Source organism: Bos indicus x Bos taurus, chromosome X, assembly GCF_003369695.1.
Source record: "Bos indicus x Bos taurus breed Angus x Brahman F1 hybrid chromosome X, Bos_hybrid_MaternalHap_v2.0, whole genome shotgun sequence".
Classification (NCBI taxonomy): domain Eukaryota; kingdom Metazoa; phylum Chordata; class Mammalia; order Artiodactyla; family Bovidae; genus Bos; species Bos indicus x Bos taurus.
Genome location: NC_040105.1, coordinates 62,385,420 through 62,405,228, shown reverse-complemented (window position 1 = coordinate 62,405,228; position 19,809 = coordinate 62,385,420). Strand labels below are relative to the sequence as shown.

General features: G+C 46.1%; 1 protein-coding gene across 1 annotated transcript in view; it reads right to left on the bottom strand.

The window, feature by feature from the left end:
- The window catches only part of STARD8 (StAR related lipid transfer domain containing 8), an 82,296-nt gene extending 65,464 nt beyond the window's left edge, over nt 1-16,832 (bottom strand). The window contains exons 1-2 of the mRNA XM_027533964.1: nt 16,600-16,832; nt 1,536-1,569 (exon numbers count right to left, since the gene is read on the bottom strand). The gene's annotated coding sequence lies outside the window, so the exon portion shown is untranslated. The remainder of the gene's footprint in view (nt 1-1,535; nt 1,570-16,599) is intronic.
- Nucleotides 16,833-19,809: the final 2,977 nt, after the last annotated feature.

Genomic DNA, 19,809 nt, shown 5'->3' with positions numbered 1-19,809 from the left:
TAAAGACACTCCTCTTTCCTCTAGAAAACACAGACCACTCAAGCCACCTGGTGCCCACCCTCCCGGGATGCAGCCCTGGCAACTCAGCCTGGCACAGACAATCTAATGAGGCAACCTGGCAACTTCTGCCAGTGCTTTTTTCTGGGAAAGGTCATTATTTCAGGACCTGAGGGTTTCTTTTTAGCCTTTGCAGCTGGTGTCTCTGAAATAGAGAAGTTTGTCCTTTCCCCACTATGGGCAGCCCACATATATTGTGCCCCCAGAAGTCTCTGTTGCAAAGTAGGAACTGTGTTCAGCAAGAAGCTCTGGAAGGAGATGGGGAAGGTTGGGGAGAGGGAGGTAGTAGAGAGAAACAGATGCATGCTGCATGCTGATCAAAGCAGTGTTCCTGCTCCACAACGGGTCCCCTCTCATCTGCTGTCAGGGCAATGCAAATAAACACCTCTCCCTGCTGGCTCTTCCTTTTGAGCAGCCACCACCCAAGAACTCAGGGTCCTAAGGTGGAAAAGCCCTTAGAAGGTCACCAGATCCCTTCTCTGCCTCCTTGTAAGACCAGTGACCTGGGGAGGTCCTCAGGAGCAAGGGCTCCTGTTGTCTATTCCAACATCTTACCAAGATGCTCTGTGCAGGCTCTTAGCATCCCAGTTCTTAATTGGTGTCTTTCTGCTTCCCTGAGCCCCAACCCTAACTGCCATCTAGCAGCCATGCTAATTCAAGTCCTGAGCTCATCCTGATGAAAAACTGTAGCCAGTGGAAATGGCTGAGGTCAGGTTGGAGCCAAGAGGATGACCTCAGAAAAGCCCAGTTGATGCCAGGAGTCCAGGCTCTGGCAGCAAATTCATTTCTGGCCAATATCTTTCTTTCTCTTTCTCCCCAAAGCAGTCATCTCTAAACAACTGTGTCCTCTTCAATGGAAGGTAGGTGCTCCAGAATGCCACCCACTTGTTCACACCTAAGTGGGACACCAGAGGCAGAAGACAGTTAAGCAAAGAAATTTGCAGCAGAGGAAAGACAGGGATTTTTCTCCCTCAAGGCTATGTACATCCCTTTAGTCCTAACTGACTCTCTTGGTAGATTTCCAAACGAAGTAAGCATTGGAAATATCAGATATCGAACTCCAAATGCCAAGTCTCTTTCCTTCACCTCTTCTTACCTGCTCCCTTTCCCAACATATCTCCCATGCCTTATATACTTTTTAGTGAAAAGAAAGCATCTGAGAAAAAGGGAAGCATATGGGTGGCGGCCACTTGCTGATAGCTCTATAGGGAGACCTTCCCCTGGTTCCCTGACCGGAGAAAATCATCCATCTGAGAAACACAGAAGGTCTGCATGCTCATTCACCTCAAAAGACCTCAGAAGTGGACTTTGGGAAAGGAGCTTGGGAAATGCCCACTGGAGGGAGACAGAGGACATCTCCAGCTTCGGCACTAGGACATCAGCTCCAAGCCCAGACACCTGATCAGCTCATCTGTGAGGATCACTGAGAAGCTCAGTGCTATTGCACGCTACGTGTGAGCCCCACCTTACACACTTACCGGCATTCTTCCTCCCTTGAAGCAATGGGAAGCACTGTAAAAGAAAGAGAGAAGAAATTAAGGCATTGCAGAGCCCCACAAAATATTAGAATCAGAAGGAATCCTTGAAGTCAGCAAGTTCAATCTACTCATTTTACAGAAAAGCACATGGAGGCCCACAGAAAAGGAAAATGAGGTACATGTCGAGAGCAAAGTGGAGCTTAGAAGCTCAGACTCCTGACTGCCCACTCCACACTACTTTCTCCCCCTCCACTGACTGACTCCTCTGGTTCATGTCATTATCATAGATTAAGAGCACCTCCAAGTCAGGAGATTGGAGGCAGTCTGTGCAGGTCACAGTACTGTTCCAAGGCCTGACAATAAGAATTATCATAGAATCAGTCAGCATTTGCTTGGAACATACCATCCTTGGCATAGCATCAGCCAGATTAGAAGTAAGGTATGTTGGTGGAAAAAGCACTATTTGGAATTGGAAAGCTCAAGTTCCAATAGGGCTCCCTTCCCCTATTTATTGATTATGTAACATTGGACATTACCCATAATCTTTCAAACTCACTTTCTGCATCCATAAGCCTAGGATAGTAATAATCCCAAGTTCATATATTTTGTAAGAAATTGCAACACACAAAAATATTTTAAATGGTAAAGAATATTATAAATTAACTCATTGAAAATATTTATAGAGCACCCTCTCCTCCGTGGATCACAGCCTTGTCATGGTGAAGGGGCTTGTGTAACTCAATGAAGCTATGAGCCATGCTATGCAGGGCCACCCAAGATGGATGGGTCATAGTGAAAAGTTCTGACAAAATGTGGTCAACTGGAGGAGGAAATGGCCACCCACTGCAATATTCCTGCCACGAGAACCCCATGAACAGTATGAAAAAGCAAAATAACATGATCCTGGAGGATGAGTCTCCCAGGTCGGAAGTCATCCAATATGCTACTGGGGAAGAGCAGAGAGTAATTACTAATAGCTCTCCAGAAAGAATGAAGCAGCTGGGCCAAAGCAGAAATGACACACAGTTGTGGATATGTCTGGTGGTAAAAGTAAGCCTGATGTTGTAAAGAACAATATTGCATAGGAACCTGGAATGTCAAGTCCATGAATCAAGGTAAATTGAACATGGTCAAGCAGGAGATGGCAAGAGTGAACATCAACAGTGTAGGAACCAGTGAACTAAAATTAATGGGAATGGGTGGCTCTAGTTCAGATGACCATTATATTTACTACTGAGGGCAAGATTCTCTTAGAAGAAATGGAGTAACTCTTATAGTCAATAAAAGAGTCCAAAACGCAGTACTTGGGTGCAATCTCAAAAATGACAGAATGATCTCAGGTCATTTCCAAGGCAAACCATTCAACATCACAGTAATCCAAGTCTATGCCCCAACCATTGATGCTAAAGAAGCTGAAGTTGACTGGTTCTATGAAGACCTACCACAACTTCTAGAACTAACACACAAAAAAAGATGTTCTTTGCATCATCAGGGATTGGGGTGCCAAAGTAGGAAGTCAAGAGATGCCCAGAATAAAAGGCAAGTTTGGCCTTGGAGTACAAAATAGAGCAGGGCAAAGACTAACAGAGTTTTGTTAAGAGAACACACTGGTCATAGCAAACACCCTTTTCCAACAACTAAAGATACGACTCTATATATGGACATCACCAGATGGTCAATACAGAAATCAGACTGATTATGTTATTTGCAGCTGAAGATAGAGAAGCTCTATACAGTCAGCGAAAACAAGACCAGGAGCTGACTGTGGCCCAGATCATGAACTCCTTATTGCAAAATTCAGGCTTAAATTGAAGAAAGTAGGGAAAACCACTAAACCATTCAGGTATGACCTAAATCAAATCCTTTATGATTATACAGTGGAAGTGATAAATAGATTCAAGGGATTAGATCTGATAGAGTGCCTGAAGAACTATGGATTGAGTTTCATAACATCATATAGGAGGCAGTGACCAAAACCATCCCAAAGAAAAAGAAATGCAAGAAGGACAAATGATTGTCTGAGGAGTGCTTGCAAATAGCTGAGGAAAGAAAAGAAGCAAAAAGCAAAGGAGAAAGGGAAAGATATAGCAGAGTCCCAGAGAATAGCAAGGAGAGATAAGAAGGCCTTCTTAAATGAACAATGCAAAGAAATAGGGGAAAACAATAGGATGCAAAAGATGTGAGATCTCTTCAAGAAAACTGGATATAGCAAAGGAACATTTCATGCAAGGATGGGCACAATAAAGGACAGAAACGGTAAGGACCTAACAGAGGCAGAAGAGATTAAGAAGAGATGGCAAGAATACACAGAAGTATACAAGAAAGGTCTTAATGACCCAGAAAACCATGATGGTGTGGTCACTCACCTAGAACCAGACATCCTGGAGTGTGAAGTCAAGTGGGCCTTAGGAAGCATTACTATGAACAAAACTAGTGGAGATGATGGAATTCCAGCTGAGCTAGTTCAAATCCTAAAAGATGATGCAATTTAAGTGCTACGCTCAATGTGTCAGTAAATTTGGAAAGCTCAGCAGTGGCCACAAGACTGGAAAAGGTCAGTTTCCATTCCAATTCCAAAGAAGGGCAATGCCAAAGAATGTTCAAACTACCATATAACTGTGCTCATTTTACATGCTAGTAAGGTTATGCTCAAAATTTTTCAACCAAGGCTTCAGCAGTATGTGAACCAAAAACTTTCAAATGTACAAGCTCCATTTAGAAAAGGTAGAGGAACCAGAAATCAAATTGCCAAAATTCATTGGATCACAGAGAAAGCAAGGGCATTCCAGGAAAACATCTGCTTCATTGCCTACACTAATGCCTTTGACTGTATGGATCCCAACAAACTGTGGAAAATTGTCACTTTGCTTATTTAACTTATATGCAGAGTACATCATGAGAAATGCTGGGCTGAATGAATCATAAGCTAGAATCAAGATTACCAGAAGAAATATAAACAACCTCAGATATGTAGATGATACCACTCTAATGGCAGAAAGTGAAGAGGAAGGAACTAAGGAGCCTCTTGATAATGGTAAAAAGGGAGAATGAAAAAACTGGCTTGAAACTCAACATCAAAAAACTAAGATCATGGCATCCAGTCCCATTATTTCATGGCAAATAGAAGGGGAAAAAGTGGAAGCAGTGACAGGTTTTATTTTCTTGGGCTGCAAAATGACTGCAGAAATTGACTGCAGCCTTGGAAGGAAAGCTATGATAAACCTAGACAGCATATTAAAAAGCAGAGACATCAATTTGCTGACAAAAGTCTGTATGGTTCAAGCTAAGGTTTTTCCAGTAGTTATACAGATGTGAGAGTTGGACCATAAACAAGGCTGAGCATCAAAAAATTGATGATTTCAAATTGTGGTGCTGGAGAAGACTCTTGAGAGTCCCTTAGACTGCCAGGAGATCAAACCAGTCAGTCCTAAAGGAAATCAGTCCTGAATATTCACTGGAAGGACTGATGATGAAGCTGAAGCTCTAGTACTTTGACCATCTGATGTGAAGAACTGACTCATTGGAAAAGACCCTGATGCTGGGAAAGATTGAGGGCAGGAAGAGACGGGGGCGACAGAGGATGCTATGGTTGGATGGCCTCTTTGACTCAATGGACATGAGTTTGAGTGATCTCTGGGAGATAGAGAAGGACAGGCAAACCTGGCATGCTGCAGTCCATGGGGTTGCAAAGAGTCAGCTACAGCTTAGCAACTGAACAATAACATCATCAATGCCCTACAAGACACTATAATAGATGTTAAGAATATGGCATAGATTTAGATAGATAAGGTCCCTGTCCTCATGGAGCAGGGACAAATAATAAATAGGTAAATAAGTCAATAAGTAAATTATAGCTATCAGTAAGATCCAAGAAGGAGAAACCTTAAAACCAGGATGAGGTAGAGAGTGATAGGATAGATGGAATAGGCAGGGATTGCTTTAGAAAAGGTGACCAGAGAGTGTCTCTCAGGGGTGCTGAACTTTGAGCAGAGGCTTGAATGACAAGAAGGAGCCAACAATGTGACAATCTGTGTACAGAACATTCCGAACAGAGGTTGAGAGAGTCAAGTGCCAAATTATGCAGGGTTTTGAAGGCCAGGGTGAGGATTTTGGCTTTGATTCAAATGATGTTAAGTAGCTATTGGAGGGCATAGAACAAGAGACTGGCAATATCTGACTTACATCATAGAGAGATCACTCTGGCTGCTGTGTGCAGAATGGATTGTGGAACTAAAGAGGAAGCAGGGAGTCTCTCTTAGAAGGCCTTTGCGGTAATGCAGGTAAGCAATGTTGGTGGCTTAGGTTAAAATGATAGTGGTAAAATGTGAATGCAATAGTTAAGGAAGAAAGAAGGGTTCCTCTTAGAGGTGGAAGAGATTTCTTGCCTATGCTCCTGCCTTCAAGCAGCTAGTCTCTAAGCCAACCAAAATCTTATAAGGAAATGAGTTGCCATAGTACTTTTCACCTCTCTTATCCTTGCACAGATTGCTATACCAGGTGCAGACACTTGACCACAATGATTTCTAGTTCCAGGAGATTAATATAAGCCCTGCTGCTGCTACTGCTGCTAAGTCATTTCAGTCGTGTCTGACTCTGTGTGACCCCACAGGCGGCAGCCCACTAGGCTCCCCTGTCCTTGGGATTCTCCAGGCAAGAACACTGGAGTGGGTTGCCATTTCCTTCTCCAGTGGATGAAAGTGAGAAGTGAAAGTGAAGTCGCTCAGTTGTGTCCGACTCAGCGACCCCATAGACTGCAGCCTACCAGGCTCCTCCATCCATGGGATTTTCCAGGCAGGAGTACTGGAGTGGGGTGCCATTGCCTTCTCCGAATATAAGCCCTAGAGACCCTGAAATGAAAAAAGTCAGATCTGCCTTTGTAGACTGAAAGACAAAATCTGGTGAATCTCCAACCCACAATTGACCACAAGAGAGAGTAGGGGTAAGAGGTGTCCCCCTTGAGTGTTCACTGACAAAATCCTCAAGAGACATTAGTCTCATGGAGATGGAAAGTTCTAGAATGAGATAGGTATAAAGAGAGGGAAACGCCCAGTTGAGAGAGACTAATGAAATTCTCCTACAAAGCTCCAAAGTGGACCCATGATTAAGCAAGTCAATATAATTTTCAGTGGTGGACAAAAGGGGAGTAAAAAAGAAGGTTGAAGAGGTGGGAGGGAAAGTGGAAGCAGGGCCCTGTGAGATCCTAAATGTAACAGTTCTGGAAAATTAGGAGATGAACTGGTGGGTAGGACACATTGTTACTCTGAAATCATATTCTATTCATATTAAATTCTCTCCTCTCCTACCCTAACCACTAAAGATGTAAGAGAATTAAGGATCATTCAGGAGCTAATTAGGCTTTAAATTTACACAGGTATTTGCAGATTATAAATAAGTAAGCTGTTACAAAGTAGACTGTCATAAACAAGGTAGGTTTTCTTGTGCTCATGTAACACATGAGGAAAATGAGGCCCAGAGAAGAGAAATTACTTATCCAAGGCCACACAACAGTAAATGGCAGAACCAAGTTTACAGTTTAGGCTGATGGGACTCCCAGTTTTATTTTATCCTATTCTTTTCTCTCTGGGGTCCAGGATAACCTGGCCATGAAACCCACTCTGCTTTGGATCCTGATCCTGGCACTATTTTGGTAGCTGAGAGGCTTACAGGGGAAAATGGGGTATGAAATTTTACATCACAGAGTTTGCTACAGGATGAAAATTCTTTTTGTTTCTTGGTTGTAAAACATATTCTTTTACATGGAGATTCTGGACAGAGGAGCCAGGAGCCCAGCAGTTATAGAGATAGGCACTCTGGAAGAAGATCAGGATTGGTGGTAACAACTGGTTCCCATCCAGTTGGTTACCATCCAGTGACTCATTCAGTTATTCATTCATTCACTTACTCACTATGAGCCTCAAAGGGCCAGGCCCTTTGATAGGTACCCAGGGCTTCAGATAAATTAGATATATTCCTTCCCCTTGAGGAATTCACGGTCAAGTGGGGGCAAGAGGTAGGCCACAAGTACAAATCATCACAATTCCATGTAAATACTGGAAAAATCATGACAGGAGTAACATAAATAAAGTCAAGGAGGTATGGAAGCATGAGATTTGAGGAACAGTGTATATCTGGCTGGAGAGCAGAGTGCCAGACAGAGAGTAAGAACTGGGTGTGGAGCAGTGGTCAGGGCCATATCATGAAGAAACTTGTAGGTCAGTGTGATAGAACTTGAACTTTATCCAGAACCCAGTGGGGAACTCTTGAAGGGGGCTAATCAAGGTTTATGTTTCAGGATGCTACTCTGTCTGTTGAGTGAGGAATTGGGAATCCGAGTGGGAGAGGTTAGGTAAAACTTGAGACAGCGAGGCTGGAGAAGATTGGGTCAGTGGCCTTTGGGATCAGAAAAGAAGGGACTAATATATGAGCTGTCTACATAGTGGGACCACAGTAAGTGACAGGACGTGGGAGGTAAAAAGAAGTTGAGGATGAGTCCAAAGTTTCTGGCCTGGGCAACCAGTTAACAGCACCAGGTGGAGGTGCTATTAACTGGGGTCAGGAACAGAGGGAAAGGCCTGACTGGGGTAAGCGGGAGGGTAATTTTCCTTTTGTAATGAATCTCATTCTGAACCTCTCAGATTTGAAGCCTATGTGGAACATCTGCTCAGAACTGTACAGTAGCCCCAGCAGTGGACCTGCAGATACAAACTTACACAGAAGCAGACGTGGTTCTTGTGTTTGAGGTGCTTGCCATCTAGTGGGAAACAGAGTAGCTAGACAGAAAGAGACAGATACAGAGTTTTTGAGAGAAAAAGAGAATTTTATTGAAAGAGTATAAAAAGAGAGAGCCAGAGCCCAAAGGGGGATGGATACAGGAAGCTGGTCTCTGAATGAGAAGTCAAGAGGTCTGAGAGGGATAGTTTGGAGGCCATCCACAAAGACTACTGACAGGCTTTGTCCAGACCTGAAGAGTTCTCAGCATCATTGGTGGATTCAGAGCTCAGCATTCCAGCATCCTCTCTGCTGGGCCTGCTGGCTCTATGCCCAGTCCTTGCTCTGCTATCTGAAGGCAAGTCAGTGGGGACTTTTCGTCTTTTCCTTGCCTGGCTTCCCTGCTCCGCCTTAACCCCTGGCCAGTCCTGTGCCACAGGCCCCAGCCTAGGGCTGGTCATGAGAGCACGTTCTTGACATTCCAGCCTCCCCCAGCCTTCTCAGCTGGACCACACAGAGCCCTATTCACAGTCTGAGCCCCCCTCCTTAGTGGGCTATCACCACCCTCAGACCCAGACTGTGTGTTGCCAAGAAAGACTGTGGCCACTGTGGGAAGGAGACTCCCTGATCCCTCCATAGTTGATTCCTCTGTCTTTTGGGGTCTCTCTGTCAGGAGAGGGTTCAGTGGCTTTGGTTACTTGTATGTGCATGAGAGTACACGTGTGTTCTATGCACTCAGCCAACTTCCTTTAGGCTGGGCCTAAAATAGAGGCTGTGTTGGGCTGGACACAGGGGTGGATAAGACACAGGTTGGATCCTTAAAGGAGTTCACAGTCCAGCATGGAGGTAGCTGGGTACGTGGAGGGCGGTGTGCAGGTGAGGGCTGGGTTGAGCCTGCCACCAGGTCTTCAGTTGGAGCATTGGTGTCATGGTGTCACTTTTAAACCCCATCGCAGTGGCCTGGGAACATGTGTTCACGGGTAGGGTGTGAAATCTGGGTGTGAGGTGGTGTGGTCCTGAGGGATGCCAATTTCTTCTCTGGAAAGAACAGAAGAGACATTTAAAATGGGAGAGAGATTTAAAGTGGGACTGAGTGATAGCAGGCATTCTGGTCACGCGCCTTTGACTAGTTCTTTGCTAGACCTCAGACTTGTTGCCTATAATGATAGGTGGGTCCCTGATCATTCTAATCCTTTCATCACAAGGAAGAAGGTGAAGGACAATTTCAGCTGGGAAAAGACACTGTGGGAAAGGATTTCAGGAAGGCCTTTGTAGAACTCAAACTGGGACAGCATTTTGAGGAATCCCAGAGGGTTCTTTTTTCCTTTCTCTGAGGGTGCAAGCTATCCTAGACTAGCTTGAAATGTGTGAGCCTCTCAGAAGTTCTGACTCTCCTTTCCCACCCACCAGAACTACCATGGTCTAATAACCTACCCACCCCTAAAAGGGGATCCAACCTGTAGCCTCAGGGATGCTGATCTGTATATCATTTTCTAACTCACCCGCTGACAGATACCCTGCTCCCTTGGGCTCTTTTTGCCTTAATTCCTTCCTGCCAGTCCTGGTGGAGTGTTTTTTGCTCCTTCCCCACTCCCCACTCCTTACTTGGCCTGCAAGGCCATACCAGGTCTGGCTCCTTGCCTTTGGGCCCGTATCACCCCAGCCTTCTCCAGCTTCATGCCCTCCTGCCCTCCCCACCTCCACAAGAGGCAGAGAGCTGGGCTGGAGAGGAGAGACAGCAAGAGGAAAGAGAGAGAGCACAAACAGCTGCAACTCCCAGGGGTTCTCTGGACAATCTCAGGAATGTCACATCCCAAAGATTTGATTTTCCCACCAGCCAACAGGGACCCTCTTTCCTGCCTAGAGCTTGGGAGTCCCTCTGGGAGAGGGGCCTTAGACAGGGTGAGTGCAGTAAGGGACTGGAGAGGGGAGATGTAATGGTACCACAGCAGAATGGGCCCTCTTTTCCAGACTCTGAACTAGTTTGACCCAGAGTGGGAGTAAGGGTAGAGATAGGAAGAGCGAGTGGAATGGCCTAAACAGCTCACTTCCTGAGCCTAAGGGTAGTAATATCAGTGTTTCCTTCTGTCTTTTTATCTCCACAGTATGTCACCAATTCTAGGCTTTCTTTGGGCAGGTAGAATTTCACCCCATTCTATGGATGAGGAAACTGAGGGCCCAAGCCATGGGCCCAGGATAACAAGAGCAACCCATGAACTATCTTCAAATTTAAGTCAAATTTTCTAAGTATGTACTGTGCAGCAAGCCCTTTCACGTGTCACCCTTGCAATCAATTTTGAAGTGGGGACTATTATCCCCATATTGTAGATGAGGAAACTGAGGCTCTGAAAGGGGAAGAAAAGGCAGAATCTGGGCTGGCAGTTCCATTTCCAGCAGCTACTACATTGTATCATTATACTGCATTCTTCTCTGAAGCTCCCAGGGGGACCCAGGCCAGATTAGCTAAAAAGGCCGGAGAATTTTAACTCACACCCACTTCCAGGGCCTCAAACTCCATTTTCCAAATGCAGAACTTCCTTTCCTCTGCCCCTTGGCAGTTGCAGCCTTGGAGCTGCTGGTCTAACTGGACTCCAAGGTCCCTAGTGGCAGAGGCTGCTCAGGGGTGGGCCAAAGGGATGGGATCAAGGAGTTCCACTCCCTAACTCCACTGTGAAACCTCTGACCCCACATCCCAGCACAGGATGCCTGAGCTGCTGCTCCCTGTTATTGTTACTAGTGACTTGGAAATGCAGGCCAGGCCTTGGCTCCCAGAGCTTCTCAGGCTATTCTCCAGCCCTAGGGGCTGCTGGGAGGACTGGCCTTCAGGGCAGGCTCATTTGTCTGAGCCTGGGCTCAGTTCCACTCCCCAGGGAACTTGAGTGGAAATCACTGACATTTGGGGAGCAGATTTTTTTTCACTTAGCTTAAAAGTTCAGAGAAGTATACATTGTCAACTTGAAAAAAATTGCACAACCTAAAACTTGAGAATTACTTGAGAAATTCTTAAGAAAAACTTGAGAATTTTATTTGACAGTCTTTCTGAGGGCTTCAAGCCCGGAGGACAACCTCTCAGATAGCTCTGAAGGACTGCTCCAAAGATGTAAAGGAAGAGCCAGGATATATGGAGCTTTCAAAGACCAGAGAGTTGGAATATCAAAAGATTACTGTTAATTAAATAAAACCAGATATCTCAAGTTAATGAATGTAGCACTTTTCTGTGTATGGGAAGATGCAAGAGTCTTGCTTTTTTTTTTTTTCCAGTCAATGATAGTAAGTATAATGAGAGTTATTGAAGCTGGAAGGACTTTCAGAGATAAACCAATCTAACCCCCTCATTTTATAGGTGGAAAAAAACTGAGGCAGAGATTACATAAACATAGTGGAAAGAACATGGATTTTGGACCTTGATTACCTGTATTTAAAATCCCAAGTTTATCACTTAATAGCTGTGTGACCTTGGATACATTTCCTAACTGTTCTGTATTTCAGTCAAATGAGAATGATGAGTGTAATAGCACCCACCTTGCAGAGTTGATTGTGATAGTGAAATGAGTTAATATTTGTGAAGGACTTGGTGCAGTGTCTACCATATACCATGTGCTCTGTAAATGTAGCTAATCACTTTTTTCTGCAGTGCTTTGGGCTGGGGCGGGGGTGCAGGCACAGTGTAGGGAACTGGCATTGCCAATCTGCAGGTTTCCCCACTTTCTTCCTCCACCAGCCATATCATCAGGCATGTCCTCCACTCCCAGTAACCCCCACTCATACTCTTTTTGGTACCAAAGAAGCTGAAGGCAAAGTAAGAATTTGTGTCCAAAACATGAGTCAGAGTCAAAGCTTTGATTCCTATTCCCCATTTTACCTCCTTAGTGCCCATGGGCACTTCTCCCACTCCCCAGAACAAATACTGTCCAATCTCAGATGGTTCTTTAGCAAACTTCACCAATTGTGCTGAGATGAGGCAACTGGAGGAGAAGGCGCAAATTCTGGAGGTCCTCACCCCTATCCCTCGATTTTTCCAGCTGTGCTGTTGCAGAAAGTACCCTAGTCTCCAGTTAAACTTTTCCTTTGCCTTGAGAACTAGGCGGATTTGCACACACAAGAGGGGGTGCTTGAGAGTGTGTTCTTGCGTGAACTCAGGAGAGCCCTTGTGCACATCTGCACTGATAAGCCTGGCTGTGTGAGTGTACAGTGACTGGGGAAAAGCATGGCATTGTTTGTTGGACCAAAACTGGATGGCCAACCTTGACAAAGCTTCCCAGTTTACAAGGGATTTTTCAATCTGATTTGTTTTGCCTCCCATAGAAGCAGGTAGGTGAGACAAGGTTATTACCACATGCGTTTATGTACATGTGTGTGGCAGTCCTGCCGGAATTGCTGTTATATTCTACCAGAGACAAGCTGTGTTTGGATTTTGCCACAGAGCAAGTAGGAAGACTACAGAATATGTGAGGATCTGGCTGTGTCCTTACCCCATGTGTGACCTTGGGCGCATCTCTTCCCCTTTTTGAGCCTCAGTTTCCTCATCTGTAGTTTCAAGAGAGGAAAAGGGAGGGAGAAACAGATGACCTCATTGAACCTTGTCACCCTTGATATTGTGTGATTAGCTTTGTCTGTTCTAAGGGGAAAGAATTGAGGGCCAGCAGGGAGTACTGATCCTCTCAAAGTCACCTAGAGGTCATGGCTGATATGGAACTCCAGCTGTATTCTCCACCTCCCAGGTCAGTGCCATTCAGGACCTAATAAGCTCGCCTGATACAAAGAGAGTAACATAAGAGAGGATCCATGTTCTGGGCACTCATGATGTGTGTCACACCATGCTTGGTCTGGAATGGGGCAAAAGGACACATCAGAGAAATGGTCCTGTGTGTATGCGTGTGAGTATGAGGCTGAGGGGACTCTCATGCATACATAGTGCCATGTTGAGAGGTCATGGATACCTTCTCAACCTTCACTGGCCTCCAGGGAAGACGCATCAGACATGTATGGAACTATTTACACTGAGTTCATCTCACATCCAAACACCTTACCCTTTGGCTACTCCTAACTCCAGCACAGCTCAAGGCAGTCCTGGACCCTGGCCTGACCTCCTCCCATCTTCCCAGTAACACTAACTTCTGAAGTATCACCCTTCAGCTCCCAAACAGGTTGTTTCTGGTCCTAGAGTCAGACAGGGCCAGAGGAGAGGGCTGAAGAGGAGTTGTGGCATAGGAGCCAGTAAGACTTGAGTTCTTAACCCTGGAGTTGCCAAACATGGAATAACCTTTGTTCTTTGCTCTGATGCTCCCAGTGAATAATTCAGAAATCTACTGCCAGTGAGTCATGTGTGTTGACCACTTATTCCATACCAGGCACTTTAAAGACACAACCTTCCCAAATCCTCATAGCATCTCTGTGAGGCAGGCCCTGATTAGTGTTATTTGGCAGACAAGGAAACTGAGGCTAACAGAGGACTTGCTTAAAAACACACAGCTCATGTGTGTGTGTATGTGCATGTGTGCACGTGATGGGTGGGGGCTGGGATTCCAAGTGTCTTTGCTTCCTCCCTCTTCAAACATCCTCAGCTGATGGAGAGCTCCATGTGGTGCTGGATGCTAGGAGCTCAGTTTCCCCATCAGGACCACAAGAAGGTTGAATGAGACATCTGAGACGGCCCTTTCAGCTACGGCAGGTTCAGGCATGGCCATGCCCCTCCCTGTAGGCAGCTTCTGCATCTGCCACAGCTCCCTCCCACACAGCCAAGCAATTGCTCACAAGGGGCCCAGCTCAGAGAGGCAGGGTGGCTCAGGGCATCCCATACCCCTGACTGGGTTTACAAGCCCAGAAGTCCTGCCTATTTGACTGGGTCTGCAAAGCAGTAGTGCTGGAAAAAGAGACACAAAACTCAAGGTGTACATAGGTCTGGCAGGCCGCCTCTTATCCTGAGATCTGTGTGTTGATTCATGCCTGCCACAACCCTGTGTGCACACGTGTGTCTTTACGCTGTATGCATGCTTCTGTATGTCTAATTGTGAGTGTGCCTGCAAGCTCATGCATGGGAGAGTGTTTGTGTGCATGCATGCCTACCTCTGTATGTGCATGTGTGCATGTGTGTGAGTCTACATGCTTGTGGATATGTACTATCTGTGTGTGCATGTGTGATTGTGCATGTATTTGCCTCTATGTGTGTATGTGTGTGCGCACACACTTGAATGGTGTGTCTATGCATATGTGTGTGTAGCTGAGAGTATGCAGAAACACATGTGTAGGCTCCATCTTTGTGGACATGTACATGAGTGAATGTGTGCCTGTATGCTAATGTCTGGGACCAGGGATAGAAGTCCCTGACTTTTTCTTGAGGGTCTCTGACCCCAACAGTCTCTAAGAGACTGTCATTGGTTGAGAGCATTTGCCGGGAGTCTGACAGATTGGGGTAATGAGTGCAAAGGGATTTAAATCCATGCCAAACACCCAGAATGGTTCTCCAGGGAGTGGACAGTTATATCAGTCTGGTGTCCAACCTCATAGGTACTTTCACCCCCTCCTTGCCCTGTTCTTCTCATTGGGTCCATCTCTCATCATCTCCTCCACTCCTTACTGCCATCGCAGCCACCTTCCTGGCTTTCACATCACTACTTGGGCTCCTCCACACCATTTCTGCCCAAGGCAACTGGAGTGATTTTCTTAAAACTGTCCACAACTATATCCATACTTTATTGAACTCCTCCATCCCCTAAAACAACAGTCCCCAGATTTTGGAATTTCATGGATGAGGAAGGCAATATTTAAATAAATGAGGAAGGGAACAGTCAGAGTATTGGAAACTTTATTTTCCTGAGGACAGAAATTTTAAAAATCTCACACTTCTGTTTCATTAAAAGAAATCATTTGAACCCCACCCCCATAAGAAGTAATAGTAATCTCTAAATAAAGAATAGTCCTTTGACTTGAATTAATTTAGCTTTCTGCAAACTGCAATGCATTAGCCCTACCCTTCTCATGTTTTACTGCAGATGAGTGAAAAGCTCATTTGAGAACCTCACTAGGTGAGGGCCAGGAACCCATGGATCAATTCCAAATTCTATGGGAGGTAGACTCTTGTCCTCCATCTCCAGCTCCTCTCTCCTCAAACCCTGTGATAAGTAAGGCACATGATGAAACCAGCCCTTCCTCCAACCCATCACTGCCTCCAGACTCTTGCTGATGAAGTTCCCTCTGCCAGGCATGCCTGGAATGCCCTTCCCCCCATTTGGACTGACAAACTTCTCTTCCTTCAAGCTCAGCCCAAATGTGACCTCCTGTGAATCCATTCTAAGCTCCTCCAAGGATGCCAGCTTGACTTTCATCCTGTCTTCTATGTAGTCAGGCTAGTTGTCGAAAGTTCTCCTTACTCGGTGCAGCTATGGGAAGCCATATAGTGTCAACAAGACTACGGATTTAGGAGTTCGGATCTCAACTCTGCCAACCATATCTGAGTGATCTTGTAAATATTTCTTGATCATTCATAGTGTCCATTCCCCATCTATAAAAGCAGGAAAACAATGGCTTGCTTATGGTGAAAATCACCATCACAGTTGACAAACAGAAAGTGCCTAAGTCTAACACATACCATATATGAAATAAATATCAGCTCCCTGATTCTTTAAAGCAGAAATCATATCCTCTACATCCTCATGGGTCCTGCTGTGCTTGTGTATCCTGCATACGTGCCTGTGTATCTTGTGTACAAGATATTGCAAGCACTCGACAACTATTTATTGACCAACTATCTAGCATAGTGTCTGGCATATGTCTTGATAAAGATTTAACACTTTTCTTACCTCTTCTTTGAGGACAAAAGCTATTTGTTTTTTTGTGTAATTCCTGTGGTGCCTAGCACAGAGTAGGTATTTAATATATGTTGAAGGGAATTAGTAGCAATAATCATAATAATAGTTACCATTACTTGTATGGTATGGATGCTACATGCCAGGCATCACGCTAGGAACTTTACACACATTGTCTCTTATATTTCCTTACATTTAATATGTAAACAATAACACCAACCTCACCACCCTATAAAGTTGGTGTCACTATTGTCTTTATTTTAAAGCTGAGGAAACGGAGGCTCAGAGAGGTTAAGAATCTTGTCTTTGTGGCAAGGGCAGGGAAGCAACAGAGGCAAGTTTTAGAAGAAGAGCCAGCCAGCTGTCTTATTTCTGTGAGAAAGCAGTAGAAGATCATAGAGCTGTTGTCAAAGGTAAGACTTGAACCCAAGCCTTTCTAGCTCCAAGGTAGTCTCAGAAGCCTATCTGCCTTCCAGCCAGCACTCAGTGGTCCCCAGCTGCCTCCTTCAAACCAGAGCAATGGAGTGGGCTGGGGCTAGGTAACCTCTTACCTTCACTTTCCTGAAGCAAGCCCAAAACACGTCCAACAGAGGCATGGTGGGGTGAGGGGAACTGGCAGGGCCCAGCAGAGCTCTGCTGGGCAAAGGTCTCTTCCTCTCTGGGGACCAGGCTACCCAGAACCAAAGGCTCAGCCAGAGCTAGCTCTGATCAGGCGCTCCATCAGCGGCTCATCTCGGGAAGAGGCGGAGAGCAGCGGCCTGAGCTCAGCTCGCCTGCACTTCTCCTGGAGGGCCCGAGGGAGGGAAGGAGGGAGGGAGGGAGGAAGAGAGACTAGCTGAGGAGGAGGGGCCAGGAGGCGGGTCGCTGATTCAAACTCGGCACCGTTAACCAGTTGGCTAGTACTGGACAGCAATGCCAATTGAAATTCCCTGAATTTCAGCTCCCAAGCTTGGAGCATCCAGCCTGCTGCAGCTTACCCGCCAGTCCTGCCACATGCACGCTGGCCTGCTTGGCTCCTGCCACCTGCGAATGACACACCAGCCCTTTCTGGGTGCCTCTGTGTAAAACCGAGACCACACAGGGACACTGGAAAGAGTGCCAAGGAAAAGCACCCAGGGAGGAGAGCCCTCGACCTGAGCAGGACTCAGGTTGGTGTGGAGACACAGAGGGGAAAGGCCTTAGAAACCTTTTCTAACAGGAGGCTCTGGGCCCTGGGTCACAGGGTCATCCTCCTCACCCTGCTTTAATGTCAGGAATCATGACTCACTCTGGCATTTTGGGGAGACCCTCTCCTTTCTGGGCCTCAGTTTCCCAACTGTACAATGAGAGGCAGGCTCACAGGTCACTAAGTCTCAAGTCTGTTGTATGGCTCCCGTTTGGAGTTAGCCACAGGGCAAGTCTGTAGGAAAATCCCTTCTGGTAATTACTACCCCTCTCAGAACTGCTGTGCTGCCCTTAGGCATCCATAGGAAGTCAGGGAATGCCCCAAAGAGAACCCCAGCTCTCAAAGATCATTTTCTCCATCCCCCTGCCTCAGAGCATCACAGCTTTCTCCCAACTCAGATATCCTGGCTGTGTCCTTTTCTGAACATCAAAGCAGATGACAATTTCCCTTCTTTATCCACTCCCATGCTCCCATGCTCAGAACACTCCAGTTCCAGTTTAGCCTGGAATCTAGTCTTGAACCCCCTGGATCCACTGAAGTCAGCTCTTTCCATGGAAACAGAGTTAGCACTAGCCACTTCTAGAGGCTTTTTGGGCAGGAAGCCATTAAGAAATAATGATTCCCCTCCCCCACTTCAAAGCTTCAGCAGGCAGGGTGCCATGGCTGATGGCCAGAGGGTCCCAGGGACCGACCCCAGGCTTGGGTCTCTTGGGGGATATGTCATCACAAGTCCTAGAATAACTTACTCCTTCTGGCCTCACTTCCCTTTCTGAGATTCATGATGGTCAGGCAAAGGGCCAAATCCTGGGGCCCGAGAAGATCTTAAGCCTACTTTGAGCAAGCCTTTGCCTATGTTTGAGGACTTTCCTCATCTGTGGTTTGGTCCAGAGGTTTGTCTTGAGGGTCTCTAAGGATCCCTCCAGCCCTGCTTACAACTTACTCTGTGGCCCTCAGTTTCCTTATTTATACTCTGGGGAGGTTGTGATAACGGATCTCTCACCTTATCTCTAGCCTCTGGGCCATCTCAGACGTTTGTTCTGCTGGGCTCTGTCAGAAGGATATTCAGACACAAGGCAAATGGTTCCTTCACACCCACCTCCAACTGTATGCATGCTCACAAGGGGAAGCCCCCTGCCTGGGGCAGGCAAGTAACACAAGAACCTAGAGTGGAGCAGTGTTTCCTCCTTTGAGTGTATCTCCTCTTGCCCCTCAGCCAGATGTTTGAGGATGGAGAGCCACGGAGGCTGTGCGGCAGGAATGCAGGCCTCCCAGAACGACCCCCTTCATTAGATTCCAGCCTCTGGGCAGAGGTGCACCAGCTGTGCCTTTGGACATTCATTCAGGAGGCAATAGTGCATAGCATACTGACTTGAGAGATCAGGAGATTTCAGTTCTGGGCCTCTCACACTAGTTTAGCTTTGAGCTTGAGGATAGTAGCCTTCAACCACTAAGCCTATGAACTATCGCACTGAACTGTCTGGATTCAAATCCAAGTTCTGTTACTCTCTAACTAGGTGACCTTCGGCAGCCTTAATTTCCTAATCTGTTAAATGGGGGATAATAATAGTACCTACCTGGTTGGGAGGTTTAAATTAAATGAATTAGAGCATTTAGTACAGAGCCTGGCATACAGAAAATTCTCAAGAAATGTTATTTGGTATTACTAAAAAAGCTAAAGCTTTGGAACTTGACAGACTTAGATTTGAATACTGGTTATGCTGTCTTTTAGCAGTGTGCCCTCAGGAAAGTCACCTCATTTCTGTTTCCTCATCTGTAAACTGAGGATTCTCTGTTTACATGAGGGAACTGCTGTTAGGAGTTGATGGAAGAGAACATTCATTTACACTCACCATGCTGGGCACATAGTAAGCGTTCAATAGATTTGAGTTTCTTTGCTCCCTCTTCTTTTCCTGGGTGCTCCTGACTCTCCCTGCTCTTGGTAAAGCAGAAAGTATGTTAATTTGGCATTCTTTAGACCCAAATTCAAATCCAGGACCAGCTACTTTGGGGCTATATAACTACCTTAGGCAAGTCACTTTCTCTCTGGGACCCTCAGTTTCCCTGGCTGTAACATGAGGATGCTGAAGCTGAAGCTCCAATACTTTGGCCACCTGATGCAAAGAGCCAACTCAGGAAAAGGACAGAGGAGGGACAGGACAGAGGAGCCTGGCATGCTACAGTCCACGGGGTCGCAAACAGTTGGACACAACTTAGTGACTGAAGAACAACAACAAACATGAAGATGAGGGTAAAGATCACTACTTACCTTCCAGACTTGTCATTAAGGAAAAAGCAACATGAAGAACCCGATGTGTAGTGGTTTCTCTCAGTCAACACAGATTCTCCGTCCTTTCTTTCCCACTTCTGTCCTCCTTCCCCACCTCATGGGGGCTCTGAATCTGGGAGGGCCTCCCTTGCCTCATACCCAAGACCTCCCATGATGGGCATAACAGGCTGTTTTTGTTTGGTGGCCAGGTTCCAGAGGGGCCGGTTATTGAGGGAGTGAAGAATAGGGTATGGAGAGTCTAGCAGTTAGGACAGGTGGACCCAGAGGGACTGGGAACTTGTAGACAGACAAGCAGGGAGGCTATCACAT